The sequence below is a fragment of the Pongo pygmaeus genome, chromosome 14, assembly GCF_028885625.2.
Source record: "Pongo pygmaeus isolate AG05252 chromosome 14, NHGRI_mPonPyg2-v2.0_pri, whole genome shotgun sequence".
NCBI classification, from domain to species: domain Eukaryota; kingdom Metazoa; phylum Chordata; class Mammalia; order Primates; family Hominidae; genus Pongo; species Pongo pygmaeus.
This window is the reverse complement of record NC_072387.2, coordinates 34,570,624-34,588,627: the sequence shown is the minus strand read 5'-3', so window position 1 is coordinate 34,588,627 and position 18,004 is coordinate 34,570,624. Positions and strand designations below refer to the sequence as shown.

Genomic DNA, 18,004 nt, shown 5'->3' with positions numbered 1-18,004 from the left:
ATCATCCATTTTCCACTCTCTGCAGGATCATTCACATCAGCACACACAACAGGCTGTCCTAAAAAGTGGAACTTCCTCTTGACCACACATTACCCATTAGATTTCACTTCATGTCATTACACTCCCTTGCAGTAGGAGTTCTTGATAAAAGCATCTGTACCCATTGCCTCCAGTTCCTCTTCTCCCATCCTCTCTTAAATCCACTACATTCAGGCTTTCACTCTCACCATTCAACTGATGTCAGTCACCCATGACCTTCATGTTGCTAAAATCTACTGGTCCCTTCTTGCTCCTCATCCCAGTTGATCTACCAGCAGCAGGTGGCATTGTAGGTGGCTTCCTCCCCTTTGGGACATTTCTTTACCTGATTTCCAGGGTACCACATTCTGAGTATCCTTCTATCTCACAGGTCACTCTTCTAAAATTTTGGCTGACTTCCTCTTTTCTCCCCAATCTCTTAATATTTGAATGTCCCATGGGTCTGTTCAAATTTTTTTTCTTTTCTCTGTCTATACTTACTCCACTGATAATCTCATCTAGTCTCATGGTTTTAAATATCAACTCTATGTTGATAACTCCCAAATTTATATGTGCAGTCTGCCCACACTTCCCTCTTAAATCCCAAATTCAAACATCTAACTACCCATTCAGCATCCACATTTGGTTGTCTACTAGATATTTTAGACTTCACATATCCAAAACCAAACTCTAGGTTTCCCCTTCCACCAAGCCTGCACCATCCACAGTCTTGTCTGTCTCAGTTGATGACAACTTCATATTTCCAGTTCAGTTTGGCTCAGGCCAAAATCCTTGAGTCACACATTAGGCTACTGCATTGGTTCTGCCATTACATTGTATTCAGACCCTGACTGCTTCTTACTCACTTCACTGTGGTCTGAACCACCATCATCTCTGTCTGCACTACCACAACAGCCTCCTAACAAGTCTTCTTGCTTCCACCCGAGCTCCATGCAGCAGCCAAAGTAATCCATTTATAATACATCAGAGCAAGCAGATCAGTTTTTGGCTCAAAACTCTGCTATCCAGTGGCTATCCATCACATTCAAAGTAAAGCCAAAGTCCTTACAATGGCCAGCAAGGACTTGCTTGATCTGGGCTCCATCACCTCCCTGGTGTCATTTCCCACTCTTCTTGCTCTTCCCTCATTCCACTCCAGCCTCTGTGCTTTCCTCGTAACGTACCAGGAATGCTAGAGCCTTTGCACTGGATCTACCCTCTGCCTAGATTGCTCATCTCTCATATCTTGGTTTGGCTCACCTCTTCACTTCCTGGACATCTTTGCCCAAATATCACCTTCTCAGTGTAGCCCACCCTCACTGCTCTACACAACTCCCACCCTCTATCTCCAGTTTATGTTTTCTTTCCTTTGTAGCTCTTTATTATGCTGTTGGGTACTACATGATTAGCTTTTTATTATGCCCTTGCTTATTATCTGTCTTTATTGCTAGACTGTAAGCTCCATGACAGCATTTTTTGTTTTCTTCATTGATTTATTTCAAGCATATAGAAGAATGCCCAGTACATATTATGCGCTCAACAAAAAGTTTGTTGGATGAGTGAACTAATAATTAGTTAACACTCCATGCTGAATTATACATATGAAAAGATACCCATTCCTCCTTCCATCTCGCCAATGTAAACTATAAATATGGGCAAAATGGAATCGATACTTATTGAGGACATACTGTGAGCTTGGCCCACTGTTAAACCTTTGAGCTCCTTTATTGCACCAAATCTTTAGAGACACCATGTGGAGATAGTGAATAGATACTTGTTGAATGTAAGAATAACTGAATGGATCCCCATTTACAGAGAAGGAAATGGTGGCCTAGCAAGGTTAAGTCACTTGCCTTCGATTATATAGCTACTAACTGGTGGAGCCCAGACCGGAACTTCACTCTGCCTCGCTCCAAAGTGTTACATTGTTCAGTTCCAGAGCAGAGACATGGAAATCAGATAGATGGGCATCTCAGTTCTGCCGATTAACCAGCTGTGGGGCATTAGGCAAGTTAGTTATTATCTCTAAGCTCCAATGTCTCTACTCTTTCGGAATTTCCTGCTGTTGGCATCATTATAGGCAGTGTGAAGTGTAAAAGGCCATATGTATCTGGATTCAAATAGTGGAATAAGTGCTTTCTGCAAGAACCATACCATCCTAAAACCAATGTAATATGGAGAGTGTGAATGACCTCAGAATAGCATTGAATGGATATGAGAAATAGAAAAAATATATTTCAATTACTTTTTAAAAGTTACTCATTATGTAGGAAGAAATTATTTTCATGACTTACTATTTTTTAATATTATAATAGGAAACACTATTGGATGGTTAGACATTTTATTGAATCAAAGAGGTTCTAAGGTGTTTTTTCTCCTCACATTCTTCCTCATTTCTGGAGGGGAAGACCCTCAGCCAGTTTGTAGCTTTTTAGATCCTGTATGTGTTTCTGTTGTATACCACAATATTGACTTTAATTTGTAAAGCACTCGAAGCAATTCAGATAAGAAACAAAAGGGGAAAATTCTCTGTTAATTTCAGGATGCCGGTTCTTTCTCATATTCTTGGCTGTGGCTGAGTATTGAGGAAGCAGATTCGTTAGGAAGCCAGCCAGGGAAAAGTTCACAGTTGTTGGGTCCATGAGGGCTTCTTCCAGGCCCGCATCAGGACTCTATGTCTGTTAGGACTTCCTGAAAGATGAATGAAAGTGGGGAATGCAAAGAGCTGGAGGCTTCCTCTGAGCTCCCTGTTTGGATGCAAATGGCGGTTTAAGGTTCAGTAGGCAGAGCTGGGAGCAGGTCTGCATCCTCATCAGGTGCCATGGAGGTTGGTGGCCTGGATTTCTGTTCTCCCACTTAACTTCAACTCTCACTCTTCTTCCCTGGGAGACTGTGAAAACGAAAAACAGCTCAGGTTTCCAGATGATATATATTGCCTCTGAATAAACGTCAGAACCAGGTTTTGTGAGGCCAACACTTTATACAGTTGGGGGACCCTCTTTAGGAAAACAATACAAAACTATAAATGCAAAATTAGGTTCAAAAGCAAATATTTGTTTAGAATGAGAAAGAAATCATCATATTTCACTAATGTACAAAAGCTGATAAATTCCAAAACATCGCCCAGAGCCTTGGATGGGGTTATGCAGCGGAAACAATGAGCTCCGGAAAGCCCGCTGTGCGCATGTGTCTTGGTGCACAAGGAGAAGAAACATTCCCTCTAGGCCAAATCCGGCCATCCTGCTCCCTGCAGGTATTAGGTCAAGAATGAAAAGCAGGGAAATGGGCCTGGTAAAAAGAGAACTTTGTTTCTCCTTTGGGGAAGAGACTATGTAAAATGTGAACACATCTTCCATTAAGAGGGAGTGGGAATATTTTTTATCTGCTCATTTTTATAGTCCTAAATGTTTTTATGATTAGAACATTAAAAATAAAATAGAAAGGGGCTTGGCGGGTGGCTCATGCCTGTAGTCCCACCACTTTGAGAGGCCGAGGTGGGTGGATCACTTTAGGTCAGGAGTTCGAGACCAGCTTGACCAACATAGTGAAACCCCTTCTGTACTAAAAATATAAAAATTAGCCAGGTGTGGTGGTGGGTGCCTGTAATCCCAGCTACTTGGGAGGCTCAGGCAGAAGAATCACTTGAACCCAGGAGGCGGAGGTTGCAGTGAGCCCAGATTGCACCACTGCACTCCAGCCTGGGCAACAGAGCAACACTCTGTCTTAAAATAAAAAAGTAATTAATTAATTAATTAGTTAAATTAAATATAGAGACAGGCCTTTTCCCACTGTAATTGTTTGCATAGCTGACTTAGTGTGGGCCCCTCCTCACATGGGGAGCTCAGGGCACCTTCCTCATGGATTTCCCGCCACACCCAGGAACTGTGCTGTCACCTTTCCTCCAGGCAATCCCCTCTCCCCAAGGGCATTCCCTCCTTCTTCCTGCTGCCTCCGAACCACTGGTCATTCATCAATGGCTATTCCAAGAAACACCTGCGTGCTTTTATAAAACTCTAAAGTTCCACCTTGAGGTTCTAAATGAAATGTTCCTGAAGTGGGAAGGAAGGAGGAAAAGAAGGAAGAGAGAAGGGAGGAAATCCCAAAGAGTTGGGAAACACTGATACCAGCATCCATCCAGAGACTGTGACAACCGTGACCTAAAACAGTGGCTCTCCATGCACAGTCCTAGGCAGCAGCAAATGTGTTACCTGAAAGGGGTTCCAATCCATGCCCCAAGAGAGGGTTCTTGGCTCTCATGCAAGAAGGAATTAGAGGCGAATTCATAAAGTGAAAGCAAGTAAGGAATAAAGAATGACTACTCCATAGGCAGAGCAGCAGCTTGGGCTATCTTCTAGGATATCAACTAAGGATATCTTGCAGTTGTTTCTTGATTATATGCTAAACAAGGGGTGGATTATTCATGAGTTTTCTTGGAAAGGTGTGGGAAATTCCTGGAACTGAGGATTCCTCCCCTTTTAGACCATATAGGGCAACTTCCTGATGTTGCCATGGCATCTGTAAACTGTCCTGGTGCTGGTGGGAGTGTGTTGTAGCATGCTAGTGCATTATGATTTGTGTATAATGAGCAGTGAGGACAATCAGAGGCCACTTTCGTCACCATCTTGGTTTTAGTGGGTTTAGCAGCTTCTTTACTGCAACCTGTTTTATCAGCAAGGTCTTTATGACCTGTGTCCTGTGCCAACCTCCTATCTCATCCTGTGATTTAGAATGCCTAACCTCCTGGGAATGCAGCCCAGTAGGTCTCAGCCCTATTTTCCCAGCCCCTATTCAAGATATAGTCGCTCTGGTTAGAACACCTCTGACAGATGCATCACCTGGGAAGTTGTTAAAAATGCCAGTTGTTGTGCCCCCCTCCTCCTCACTAACTCAGAAACTCGAGCTGGGGCCCGGCCATCACCAGGTGAATTCCTGGTGCTCACTGAGAGGTGGGGAGTTGCTTGGGCAGGTTACTCCGAGTTTTTCTAAATCCTCAGGGGATTCTAATGTACAGAGAAGGTTGTAGACCACTCGGCCTTCGTTCCACACAAAAGCATTTCATTTAATTAATAATTTGGTAGATAACATGTGGATACAAGTTCCATGTATAATTTATTTTTCTTATTTCGAAGAGCGTAACTACTTACTAGTAAATCCATTGTCATTAATGAGCCAAGCTATAAACCTTAGATACATGTGGGTGGAAATAGTGTTTGTCTAGCTTGATGTGCTGTGTTTTAATCGGAATGTATTATTCGAGGGTGGCCACTCTATTGTTCAACCTATCAAGATCAAGAGTTAGAGAAGGACAGGAACACTTGCTAGCTCTCTGTAGTGAGTTACACTGAGTGCCTGAACTGCTTTCAGAAATAATTATAAGATTGCTCCTCCAGAGGACACCATGCTTATCAATGAATTGACACCTCTGGGAATGTCTTACTATCATTTAAACGTGTGTAAACCACTTTTTTTTTCTTTTTATTATACTTTAAGTTCTAGGGTACATGTGCACAACGTGCAGGTTTGTTACATATGTATACATGTGCCGTGTTGGTGTGCTGCACCTATTAACTCGTCATTTACATTGGGTATATCTCCTAACGCTTTCCCTCCACCCTCCTCCCACCCCACAACAGGCCCCAGTGTGTGATGTTCCCCTTCCTGTGTCCAAGTGTTCTCATTGTTCAATTCCTACCTATGAGTGAGAACATGCGGTGTTTGGTTTTTTGTCCTTGTGATAGTTTGCTGAGAATGATGGTTTCCAGCTTCATCCATGTCCCTACAAAAGACATGAACTCATCCTTTTTTATGGCTGCACAGTATCCATGGGGTATATGTGCCACATTTTCTTAATCCAGTCTATCATTGATGGACATTTGGGTTGGTTCCAAGTCTTTGCTATTGTGAATAGTGTCGCAATAAACATACGTGTGCATGTGCCTTTATAGCAGCATGATTTATAATCCTTTGGGTATATACCCAGTAATGGGATGGCTGGGTCAAGTGGTATTTCTAGTTCTAGATCCTTGAGGAATCGCCACACTGTCTTCCACAATGGTTGAACTAGTTTACAGACCCACCAACAGTGTAAAAGTGCTCCTATTTCTCCACATCCTCTCCAGCACCTGTTGTTTCCTGACTTTTTAATGATCGCCATTCTAACTGGTGTGAGATAGTATCTCATTGTGGTTTTGATTTGCATTTCTCTGATGGCCAGTGATGATGAACATTTTTTCATGTGTCTGTTGGCTGCATAAATGTCTTCTTTTGAGAAGTGTGTTCATATCCTTCACCCACTTTTTGATGGGGTTGTTTTTCTTGTAAATTTGTTTGAGTTCTTTGTAGATTCTGGATATTAGCCCTTTGTCAGATGAGTAGATTGCAAAAATTTTCTCCCAATTTGTAGGTTGCCTGTTCACTCTGATGGTAGTTTCTTTTGCTGTGCAGAAGCTCTTTAGTTTAATTAGATCCCATTTGTCAATTTTGGCTTTTGTTGCCATTGCTTTTGGTGTTTTAGACATGAAGTCCTTGCCCATGCCTATGTCCTGAATGGTATTGCCTAGGTGTTCTTCTAGGGTTTTTATGGTTTTAGATCTAACATGTAAGTCTTTAATCCATCTTGAATTAATTTTTGTATAAGGGTAAGGAAGAGATCCAGTTTCAGCTTTCTACATATGGCTAGCCAGTTTTCCCAGCACCAATTATTAAATAGGGAATCCTTTCCCCATTGCTTGTTATTGTCAGGTTTGTCAAAGATCAGATGGTTGTAGATGTGTGGTATTATTTCTGAGGGCTCTGTTCTGTTCCATTGGTCTATATCTCTGTTTTGACACCAGTACCATGCTGTTTTGGTTACTGTAGCCTTGTAGTATAGTTTGAAGTCAGGTAGCGTGCTGCCTCCAGCTTTGTTCTTTTGGCTTAGGATTGTCTTGGCAATGTGGGCTCTTTTTTGGTTCCATATGAACTTTAAAGTAGTTTTTTCCAATTCTGTGAAGAAAGTCATTGGTAGCTTGATGGGGATGGCATTGAATCTGTAAATTACCTTGGGCAGTATGGTCATTTTCATGATATGGATTCTTCCTATCCATGAGCATGGAATGTTCTTCCATTTGTTTGTGCCCTCTTTTATTTTGTTGAGCAGTGGTCTGCAGTTCTCCTTGAAGAGGTCCTTCACATCCCTTGTAAGTTGGATTCCTAGGTATTTTATTCTCTTTGAAGCAATTGTGAATGGGAGTTCACTCATGATTTGGCTCTCTGTTTGTCTGTTATTGGTGTATAAGAATGCTTGTGATTTTTGCACATTGATTTTATATCCTGAGACTTTGCTGAAGTTGCTTATCAGCTTAAGGAGATTTTGGGCTGAGACAATGGGGTTTTCTAAATATACAATCATGTCATCTGCAAACAGAGACAATTTGACTTCCCCTTTTCCTAATTGAATACCCTTTCTTTCTTTCTTCTGCCTAATTGCCCTGGCCAGAACTTCCAACACTATGTTGAATAGGAGTGGTGAGAGAGGGCATCCCTGTCTTGTGCCAGTTTTCAAAGGGAATGCTTCCAGTTTTTGCCCATTCAATATGATATTGGCTGTGGGTTTATCATAAATAGCTCCTATTATTTTGAGATATGTCCCATCAATACCTAATTTATTGAGCGTTTTTAGCATGAAGGGCTGTTGAATTTTGTCAAAGGCCTTTTCTGCATCTATTGAGATGATTATGTGGTTTTTGTCTTTGGTTCTGTTTATATGCTAGTTTATGTTTATTGATTTGCATATGTTGAACCAGCCTTGCATCCCAGGGATGAAGCCCACTTGATCATGGTGGATAAGCTTTCTGATGTGCTGCTGGATTCTGTTTGCCAGTATTTTATTGAGGATTTTTGCATCAATGTTCATCAAGGATATTGGTCTAAAATTCCCTTTTTTTTTGTTGTGTCTCTGCCCGGCTTTGGTATCAGGATGATGCCGGCCTCATAAAATGAATTAGGGAGAATTCCCTCTTTTTCTGTTGATTGGAATAGTTTCAGAAGGAATGGTACCAGCTCCTCCTTGTACCTCTGGTAGAATTTGGCTGTGAATCTGTCTGGTCCTGGACCTTTTTTGGTTGGTAGGCTATTAATTATTGCCTCAAATTCAGAGCCTGTTATTGGCCTATTCAGGGATTCAACTACTTCCTGGTTTAGTCTTGGGAGGGTGTCTGTGTCGAGGAATTTATCCGTTTCTTCTAGATTTTCTAGTTTATTTTTGCAGAGGTGTTTATAGTATTCTCTGATGGTAGTTTGTATTTCTGTGGGATCGGTGGTGTTATCCCCTTTATCATTTTTTATTATGTCAATTTGATTCTTCTCTCTTTTCTTCTTTATTAGTCTTGCTAGCATTCTATCAATTTTGTTGATCTTTTCAAAAAACCAGCTCCTGGATTCATTGGTTTTTTGAAGGGTTTTTTGCATCTCTATCTCCTTCAGTTCTTCTCTGATCTTAGTTATTTGTTGCCTTCTGCTAGCTTTTGAATGTGTTTGCTCTTGCTTCTCTAGTTCTTTTAATTGTGATGTTAGGGTGTCAATTTTAGATCTTTCCTGCTTTCTCTTGTGGGCATTTAGTGCTATAAATTTCCCTCTACACACTGCTTTAAATGTGTCCCAGAAATTCTGGTATGTTGTGTCTTTGTTCTCATTGGTTTCAAAGAACATCTTTATTTCTGCCTTCATTTCGTAATGTACCCAGTAGTCATTCAGGAGCAAGTTGTTCAGTTTCCATGTAGTTGAACGGTTTTGAGTGAGTTTTTAATCCTGAGTTCTAGTTTGATTGCACTGTGGTCTGAGAGAGAGTTTGTTATAATTTCTGTTTTTTACATTTGCTGAGGAGTGCTTTACTTCCAACTATGTGTTCAATTTTGGAGTAAGTGTGATGTGGTGCTGAGAAGAATGTATATTCTGTTGATTTGGGGTGGAGAGTTCTGCAGATGTCTATTAGGTTAGCTTGGTCCAGAGCTCAGTTCAATTCCTGGATATCCTTGTTGACTTTTTGTCTCGTTGATCTGTCTAATGTTGACAGTGGGGTGTTACAGTCTCCCATTATTATTGTGTGGGAGTCTAAGTCTCTTTGTAGGTCTCTAAAGACTTGCTTTATGAATCTGGGTGCTCCTGTATTGGGCGCATATATATTTAGGATAGTTAGCTCTTCTTGTTGAATTGATCCCTTTACCATTATGTAATGGCCTTCTTTGTCTCTTTTGATCTTTGTTGGTTTAAAGTCTGTTTTATCAGGGACTAGGATTGCAACCCCTGCCTTTTCTTGTTTTCCATTTGCTTGGTAGTTCTTCCATCCCTTTATTTTGAGCCTATGTGTGTCTCTGCATGTGAGATGGGTTTCCTGAATACAGCACACTGATGGGTCTTGACTCTTTATCCAATTTGCCAGTCCGTGTCTTTTAATTGGAGCATTTAGCCCATTTACATTTAAAGTTAATATTGTTATGTGTGAATTTGATCCTGTTATTATGATGTTAGCTGGTTATTTTGCTCGTTAGTTGATGCAGTTTCTTCCTAGCCTTGATGGTCTTTACAATTTGGCATGTTTTTGCATTGGTTGGTACCAGTTGTTCCTTTCCATGTGTAGTGCTTCCTTCAGGAGCTCTTTTAGGGCAGGCCTGGTGGTGACAAAATCTCTCAGCATTTGCTTGTCTGTAAAGGATTTTATTTCTCCTTCACTTATGAAGCTTAGTTTGGCTGGATATGAAATTCTGGGTTGAAAATTCTTTTCTTTAAGAATGCTAAATATTGGCCCCCACTGTCTGGCTTGTAGAGTTTCTGCAGAGAGATCAGCTATTAGTCTGATGGGCTTCCCTTTGTGGGAAACCCGACCTTTCTCTCTGGCTGCCCTTAACGTTTTTTCCTTCATTTCAACTTTGGTGAATCTGACAATTATGTGTCATGGAGTTGCTCTTCTCGAGGAGTATCTTTGTGGCATTCTCTGTATTTCCTGAATTTGAATGTTGGCCTGCCTTGCTAGGTTGGGGAAGTTCTGGATAATATCCCGCAGAGTGTTTTCCAACTTGGTTCCATTCTCCCCGTCACTTTCAGGTACACCAATCAGACGTAGATTTGGTCTTTTCACATAGTCCCATATTTCTTGGAGGCTTTGTTCATTTCTTTTTATTCTTTTTTCTCTAAACTTCTCTTCTCACTTCATTTCATTCATTTGCTCTTCAATCACTGAAACCCTTTCTTCCAGTTGATTGAATTGGTTATTGAAGATTGTGCATTCATCACGTAGTTCTCGTGCCATGGTTTTCAGCTCCATCAGGTCATTTAAGGACTTCTCTGCATTGGTTATTCTAGTTAGCCATTCTTTTAATCTTTTTTCAAGGTTTTTAGCTTCTTTGTGTTGGGTTCAAACTTCCTCCTTTAGCTCAGAGAAGTTTGATCATCTGAAGCCTTCTTCTCTCAACTCGTCAAAATCATTCTCCGTCCAGCTTTGTTCCGTTGCTGGTGAGGAGCTGTGTTCCTTTGTAGGGGGATAGGTGCTCTGATTTTTAGAATTTTCAGCTTTTCTGCTCTGTTTTTTCCCCATCTTTGTGGTTTTATCTACCTTTGGTCTTTGATGATGGTGACGTACAGATGGGGTTTTGGTGTGGATGTCCTTTCTGTTTGTTAGTTTTCCTTCTAACAGTCAAGACCTTCAGCTGCAGGTCTGTTGGAGTTTGCTGGAGGTCCATTCCAGATGCTGTTTGCTCAGGTATCAGCAGCGGAGGCTGCAGAACAGCGGATATTGCTGAACAGCAAATGTTCCTGCCTGATCGTTCCTCTGGAAGCTTTGTCTCAGAGGGGTACCCGGCCATGTGAGGTGTCAGTCTGCCCCTACTGGGAGGTGCCTCCAAGTTAGGCTACTCGGGGGTCAGGGACCCACTTGAGGAGGCAGTCCGCCTGTTCTCAGATCTCAAACTCTGTGCTGGGAGAACTACTACTATCTTCAAAGCTGTCAGACAGGGACATTTAAGTCTGCAGTGGTTTCTGCTGCCTTTTGTTCAGCTATGCCCTGTCCCCAGAGGTGGAGTCTACAGAGGCAGGCAAGCCTCCTTGAGCAGCAGTGGGCTCCACCCAGTTCGAGCTTCCTGGCCGCTTTGTTTACCTACTCAAGCCTCAGCAATGGCGGGCGCCCCTCCCCCAGCCTCGCTGCTGCCTTGCAGCTCGATCTCAGACTGCTGTGCTAGCAATGAGCAAGGCTCTGTGGGCATGGGACCCTCCGAGCCAGGTGTGGGACATAATCTCCTGGTGTGCCATTTACTAAGACCACTGGAAAAGTGCAGTATTAGGGTGGGAGTGACCCCATTTTTAGGTGCCATCTGTCAACCCTTCCCTTTGCTAGGAAAGGGAATTCCCTGACCCCTTGCGCTTCCTGGGTGAGGTGATGCCTCGCCCTGCTTTGGCTCACACTAGGTGGGCTGCACCCACTGTCCTGCCCCCACTGACTGATGAGCCCCAGTGAGATGAACCCGGTACCTCAGTTGGAAATGCATAAATCACTTGTCTTCTGCATCGCTCACGCTGGGAGCTGTAGACTGGAGCTGTTCCTACTTGGCCATCTTGGAACCACCTCTCCTTGTGTGTAAACCACTTTGAAAACCTATTTAAATCATCCAGGTTTTAAGACAGGAATGTTTCTAGCATGATGTATTCTTTACCAAATTTAATATTAATGTTATGTGTCATCCCCCATCAAATTTTCAGCTTCATAAATTACTTTTCTAGGTTCCAATTACAAGTGTTAGTTTCAAGATTCAGACATCTCCAGAGCTGCTCCTCTCCAATGGTGGTGAGGAAGGGAAGCCAGGGGCCCATGAGGCCACTGCTTGGCCACATAGACAGGAGCAGTTGCCTACTCGGTCTCAGCAAGAGTCCAAGATGGTCAACACAGCAAGACTGACCTAGCCCTGGCCAGGCTGCATCCTGTAGGACAGAAGTTTTCTGTGTAGGACATGATGTACCTTAGGATCCTTGGGAGAGCTTTTAAAAGTACACACCTCTTTGCAAGGCCGAGGTGGGCAGATCATGAGGTCAGGAGACCGAGACCATCCTGGCTAACACGGTGAAACCCCGTCTCTACTAAAAATACAAAAAAATTAGCCAGGCACTTGTAGTCCCACCTACTCGGGAAGCTGAGGCAGGAGAATGGCGTGAACCCGGGAGGCAGAGCTTATGGTGAGCCGAGATTGCACCACTGCACTCCAGCCTGGGCGACAGAGCAAGACTCCATCTCAAAAAAAAAAAAAAAAAAAAAAAAGCACACACCGACATCCAGCTCCCCACAAAGCAACTGTGGACCCAGAAATGGATATGCTTAAACGTATCCCTAAGTAATTCTAATATGGCCGGGTTTGCAGACCACTCCATCACCACTCCCTCATCATATCTGCCATTTTCCCTGCCCAAGTTGCTTGCCTGACTGATGTATCCAACATATTCTGTCCAGCTGGAGTCTCCATCTCTATCACCAGAATGTTCACTGGATTTTAGTGCTCCTAACGGATTTTCCTGTACTTTGCTCTTCCAGGTGGGTATGCATTTTCTCAAACAGAAGCATCTGTGGCCCCGCAGGAAGAACTAGGTCGTTCTTATGACACTAATAAAAATAAATGCAAGAAGAGTTGCTTTTCTTGATTTCACCTACAACTAAGATTCCGCTTACTGTAGTGTGTACTCATGTCCTTCACTGAGACTGGTAGAATGCTCTGGCACTCCCAAACACTCAAGATTCTTGGGTATAAATAATGGGGGACTCCGATTTGCTTTTTCTTTATTTTTCTTCGATGTTTTACCAAATGTGTTTCTTTTTCTTTGTCTGTAAAATGATTTGTTCATCAGCTCAGCCTGAAGTATAAAATTAAAAGTTTATGTTTTACCAAAATTTAAACTTTGGTACAAGTTGTTTTGGGAAAAATGATAAAAGATGTCATGTTGCATAATAAAGCTATCTTGCCTAATAGAAAAGAGGTCATGAAGAAAACTCACAAATTAAAGGCAAGAGGCGACATAGAAAACATTTTTCTAAGCAGGATGTTCTGTCACTTTGAATCACCTTTTGTTTGTATGAAATTCGTACCATATTCTTGATTTCAATGAACTCACGTAGTGAGTATCATCTCACGCCTCAAAGTCAGGTGTACAAGAATGAATATATCTCATTATTTTCTATAAATCAGTTTAATTTCCATTCTGATTTTCCCAACCAACAGGACTAGTAAGAAATTTGACCTCAATCATTCTTGCGGCTCTGCCTCAAGAAGTACCAACTTTCCAGGGTCTTACACAGTGCAAAGCATTGGAACACTTCATTCTTCTGTCATCTGCCCACACAGTCACCAGCAAGACACATGGTCCTTTTTGGTCTGGCAGCTCGATGAGGCTTCTGTGACAGGTGCGGGGAGCTGGAACCTTTGGGGAGGTTGGAAACCCCCATACCCATGTCTCCCATCCCCAGGAAAACCCCCATATGCCACTCCTGGAGCACATTGTCTTCTGGGGGCTTTCCCCAGGAACAAAGAGATGCCTTTCAACTCTCTCCTCTAGTCCAGGGACAAATCCCGTTTTTCAGACCCTATTCTATTTAGTGGGTTATTAGAAACAAAGACCAGAAATTCTTGAAGGCTACTTCTATTTTATGTCTTGGCAAAAATGACACCTCTGAGGAAATGAACCAAAAATCCTGATACCAGTTTGAAAGAAGATAAGGCAAAAAGGAAAATATTGGAAGTAAAATCCAATTAAATTTTCAAAAAGTTATCCATGAATGGATTATCAATATGTTGTATATCCACACAATGGAATATTAGTCAGCCATAAAAAGGATGGAAGTACTGATACATGCTCCAACATGATTAACCTTGAAAACATTATACTAATTTTTTTTTTGAGACATAGTCTCACTCTGTCACCCAGGCGGAGTGCAGTGGTGCGATCTCAACTCTCTGCAACTTCCACTTCCCAGGTTCAAGCGATTCTCCTGCCTCAGACTCCTGAGTAGCTGGGATTACAAGCACATGCCACCACACCCAGCTAATTTTTGCATTTTTAGTAGAGACAGGGTTTCACCATGTTGGCCAGGCTCATCTCGAACTCCTAGCACTAAAGCAAGAACTATTCCAGACTTTTAATCTTGTTTTAACAAAGCTTACCTTAAATCTTAAAAAACAGGCCTCTAAAGCATCAAGAGGCTACATAACTAATATAACTGCCTGCAAAAAAACAAAGAAAACAAAAAGTAATGGAAAACAAAATCGAGACACTTAAGAATTTAATAATCACAATGTCCAACATCCAGTCCAAAATGCTGTTCAGAACAGGAAAATATGATCTATAACCAGGATAAAAGTAAGTCAATGGAAACAGACCAAGAAATGACAGGGATGATGGAATTAGCATGTGAGAACTTTAAAACAGCTATTATAAACATGTTTAAGGTCTTAAGGGTAGTATGATAGGGAGAGAAATAGAAACAATAGTAAAAGAACCAAATAAAACTTCTGGAGCTTAATCATACAATACATAAGTGGAACACTTCACTGAATAAGCTTAGCAGTAGATTAAATTAGACACTGCAGAATGAAAAATAAAAAGAAGACATAGTAATGGAAACTATCCAAACTGAAGCACAAAGAGAAAGAAGGTTGAACAAAAAAATGAAGACAGCCTCAGTTACCTATGAGACAATATCAAGCAGTCTTACATGCATTATAAGTTGCTTTGGAGTTGTAAATAGAGAAAGGAACAGAAAAAGTGGCTGAATAAAAAAAGACAGAACATTTTCCAAACATCAAGATCCAAGAAGCACAACCAACTGAAAGCAGGCTAAACACACACACACACATACACAGGTGTGCACGCACACTCACACAAAGCACACACACCCTCAAAATACATCATAATCAATTGGCTGAATTTCAAGAATAAAAACAAAAATTCTGAAATCAGCTAAAAGTGAAAAACATGTTATAAAGTTATCAAAGGGAAACCAAATAGAGGACGACCTTGACTTCTCAGAAAAGCCAAAAGACAATTTGCTGAAAGAAAAATAATGGTCATCCTAAATTGTATAGCTAGTAAAAATGTTCTCCAGAGTGAAGGGGAAAGAAAAGGTATTTTCAGATGAACATAGAGATTTTATCATTAATGAATCTGAACTAAAAGAAATGGTGAAGGAAATTATTGAGGCAGAAGGAGCATAAGAGATGGATAATCTGATCTACACAAAGGAATAAAGAGCTCCAGAAATAGTAATTCTAGTACAAATATAAAATAATCTTATGTTCTCATTTGAATAAATATCTTATTTATATTTAAAGCAAAACAAAAATGTGTTGTGAAGTTTATAACATCTGGAAGTGAAAATATATATTAACAACAGCATGAAGGAAGGGAGGGAGAAAATGAAAGTATACCATCATACAGTCTTTACACTTTACATTATATGGTATATTATTTAAAAGTAAGCTTTTATAAATTAAAGATATACACTGTAAATCTTAGATCAACCACTAAAACCTTTCTGCCTAATAAACCTGTAGATGAGACAAAATGGAATACCACAAAATAATTAAAAAGAAGGCAGAAAAAGAGAAAAAGACAGAAAATGAACAAATTAAAAATAAATAGAAAGTTGGCCAAGGCACAGTGGCTCATGCCTGTAATCCCAGCACTTTGGGAGGCTGAGGCTGGCTAATCACTTGATGCCAGGAGTTCAAGACCAGCCTGGCCAATATGGTGAAACACTGTGCCTACTAAAAGTACAAAAAGTAGCTGAGCATGGTGAAGCACACCTATAATCTCAGCTACTGGGGAGGCTGAGGCAAGAGAATCACTTGAACCTGGGAGGCAGAGGTTGCAGGGAGCGAAAATCTCACCACTGTACTGCAGCATGAGTGACACAGAGAGAGGCTCTGTCTCAAAATATAAACACATAAATAGAAACCTGGTAGATTTAAACCCAGCTATACTGATAAGTACACTAAACGTAAATGGCTTAAATACTCAAAAGTCAGAGACAGACTGAAAAAAAGCAAGATACAAGTATGTGGTAGTGACAAGAAATAAACTTTAAATATAAATACATAAGATTTAAAAGTTTTAGTGAACTATTGCACAACCAAGTAAATATACTTAACACTACTGAAATGTACACTTAAATATGGCTAAATGGTAAATTTAATGCCATGTGATTTTTACCACATTAAAAATATTCAAATATGTAGATAATTTTTAAAGGATGGAAAAGCAGATAATTCACGAAAACACTAAAAGTGGGTTGCTTATATTAATATCAGAAAAAGTAGAGTTCAGGTCAACTAATATTACTGGAGATAGCAATATCAGAAAAAGTAGAGTTCAGGTTAACTAATATTACTAGAGATAACAAGGTACATTTCATAATGATAAAAGGACCATTTTAATCAATAATATATAACAATCCTAAGAGTATATGCACACAATTACAAGCCTTCAAAACACATAAAGTAAAAAATTATAGAACTTAAAGGGGAAACAGACAAATTCACAACTATAGTTGGAAGCTTCAAAATTCCTCTCTTAGTAATTGATAGAACAAGTAGAAAATCAGTAAGTGCATAGAGGATTTGAACAACAATAGTATTGACTAAGTTAATTGAATTAATATTTATTTATTTATTTTTTCCTGGTAAGTTTTGTAATTGTTTTTTTGAATTAGTATTTATAATGCATTACTTACACCAACAACAGGATACACATTTTTTTCAAGTGCATATGGAGTATTCATCAATGTAAAATATAGGTTTGATAAATTTAAAAGCTTGAAATCATATAGACTATATTCTCTGACCATAATAAAATTAAATTAACTACTACAATTTAAAGGCAACAAGCTGGCTCCAAAACCCCTAGATATTTGGAACTTAAAAAACACAAATATAATGAACTTATGACTTAAATAAAAAATAAAGAGAAAAAATACTTAATATTCTTAACTGAATGATAGTAAAAAGATAACATATCAAAATTTCATAGGATGCTGCAAGGTAGTGCTTAGAAGGAAATGTATAGCTTTAAATGTTATATTAGAAAAGAAGAAAAACTCAAAACAATGAACTAAGTTTTCTAGAAGAAGAAGAAGAGCAAATTAAATTTAAATTTAAAGTTAAATAAAAAATGGAACATTTAATTTAATTAAATAAAAATGGGAAACCAATTAAAAAAATAAATGAAACTAAAAAAATGATCCTTGAAAGCATCAATTAAATTGATAAGCCTCAACTAGATTGATTAATCAAGAAAAGAGATAAGACACTAATGATCAATATCAGGAATACAAAGGGGGACATCCACAGAGATATTACAAACTTTACAATGATAATAAAGGAATATTATGAGCAATATTATTCTGGTAAATTTGAAACATGGATGAAAAAGACAAATTCTGTGAGTGAAACATTACCAAAACTCACACATGAAAAAATTAAAAATCCAAATAGTCTTTTATCTATTAAAGAAAATGAATTTTTAGTTTGAAAACTTCCCTTAAAGAAAACTCCAGATCCAAATAGTTTTATTGATGAAATAGTTCAAATATTTTAGAGAGAAACAATATCAGTTTTATACAAACCCTTCCAAAAAATAGAAAGGAACACGTCCCAACTTATTTTATGAGGATAGTGTTTACCTGATACCAAAACCACACAAAGACATTGCAAGAAAATAAAACTATATACTAATATTCTTCATGATCATAAATACAAACATTCTTAATAAAATATTTACATGTTGAATTCAAAAATATATAAAAGGGATAACACATAATAACCAATTGTAATTCAATCCAGGAAGGAAAATTGGTTTAGCATTTGAAAATTTATCAATGTAATTGACCATTTTAAAAGAGTGAAGGAGAGAAACTATATAATCATCTCCAAAAATGCAGAAAAGGCATTTGACAAAATTCAACAACTATCAATGGCAAAAA

General features: G+C 39.6%; 1 protein-coding gene across 5 annotated transcripts in view; it reads left to right on the top strand.

The window, feature by feature from the left end:
- Window positions 1-18,004, top strand: part of RNF6 (ring finger protein 6) — a 182,376-nt gene that overhangs the window by 127,430 nt on the left and 36,942 nt on the right. Inside the window, exon 8 of one of the 5 annotated variants that reach the window (XR_008493300.2) lies at window positions 12,569-16,967. The exons of 2 other annotated variants lie outside the window; for them this stretch is intronic. The gene's annotated coding sequence lies outside the window, so the exon portion shown is untranslated. Of the gene's footprint in view, window positions 1-11,766; window positions 12,217-12,568; window positions 16,968-18,004 lie in introns of those variants that run through there. 2 more of the 5 variants (XR_008493304.2, XR_008493302.2) reach the window with 2 other exon arrangements.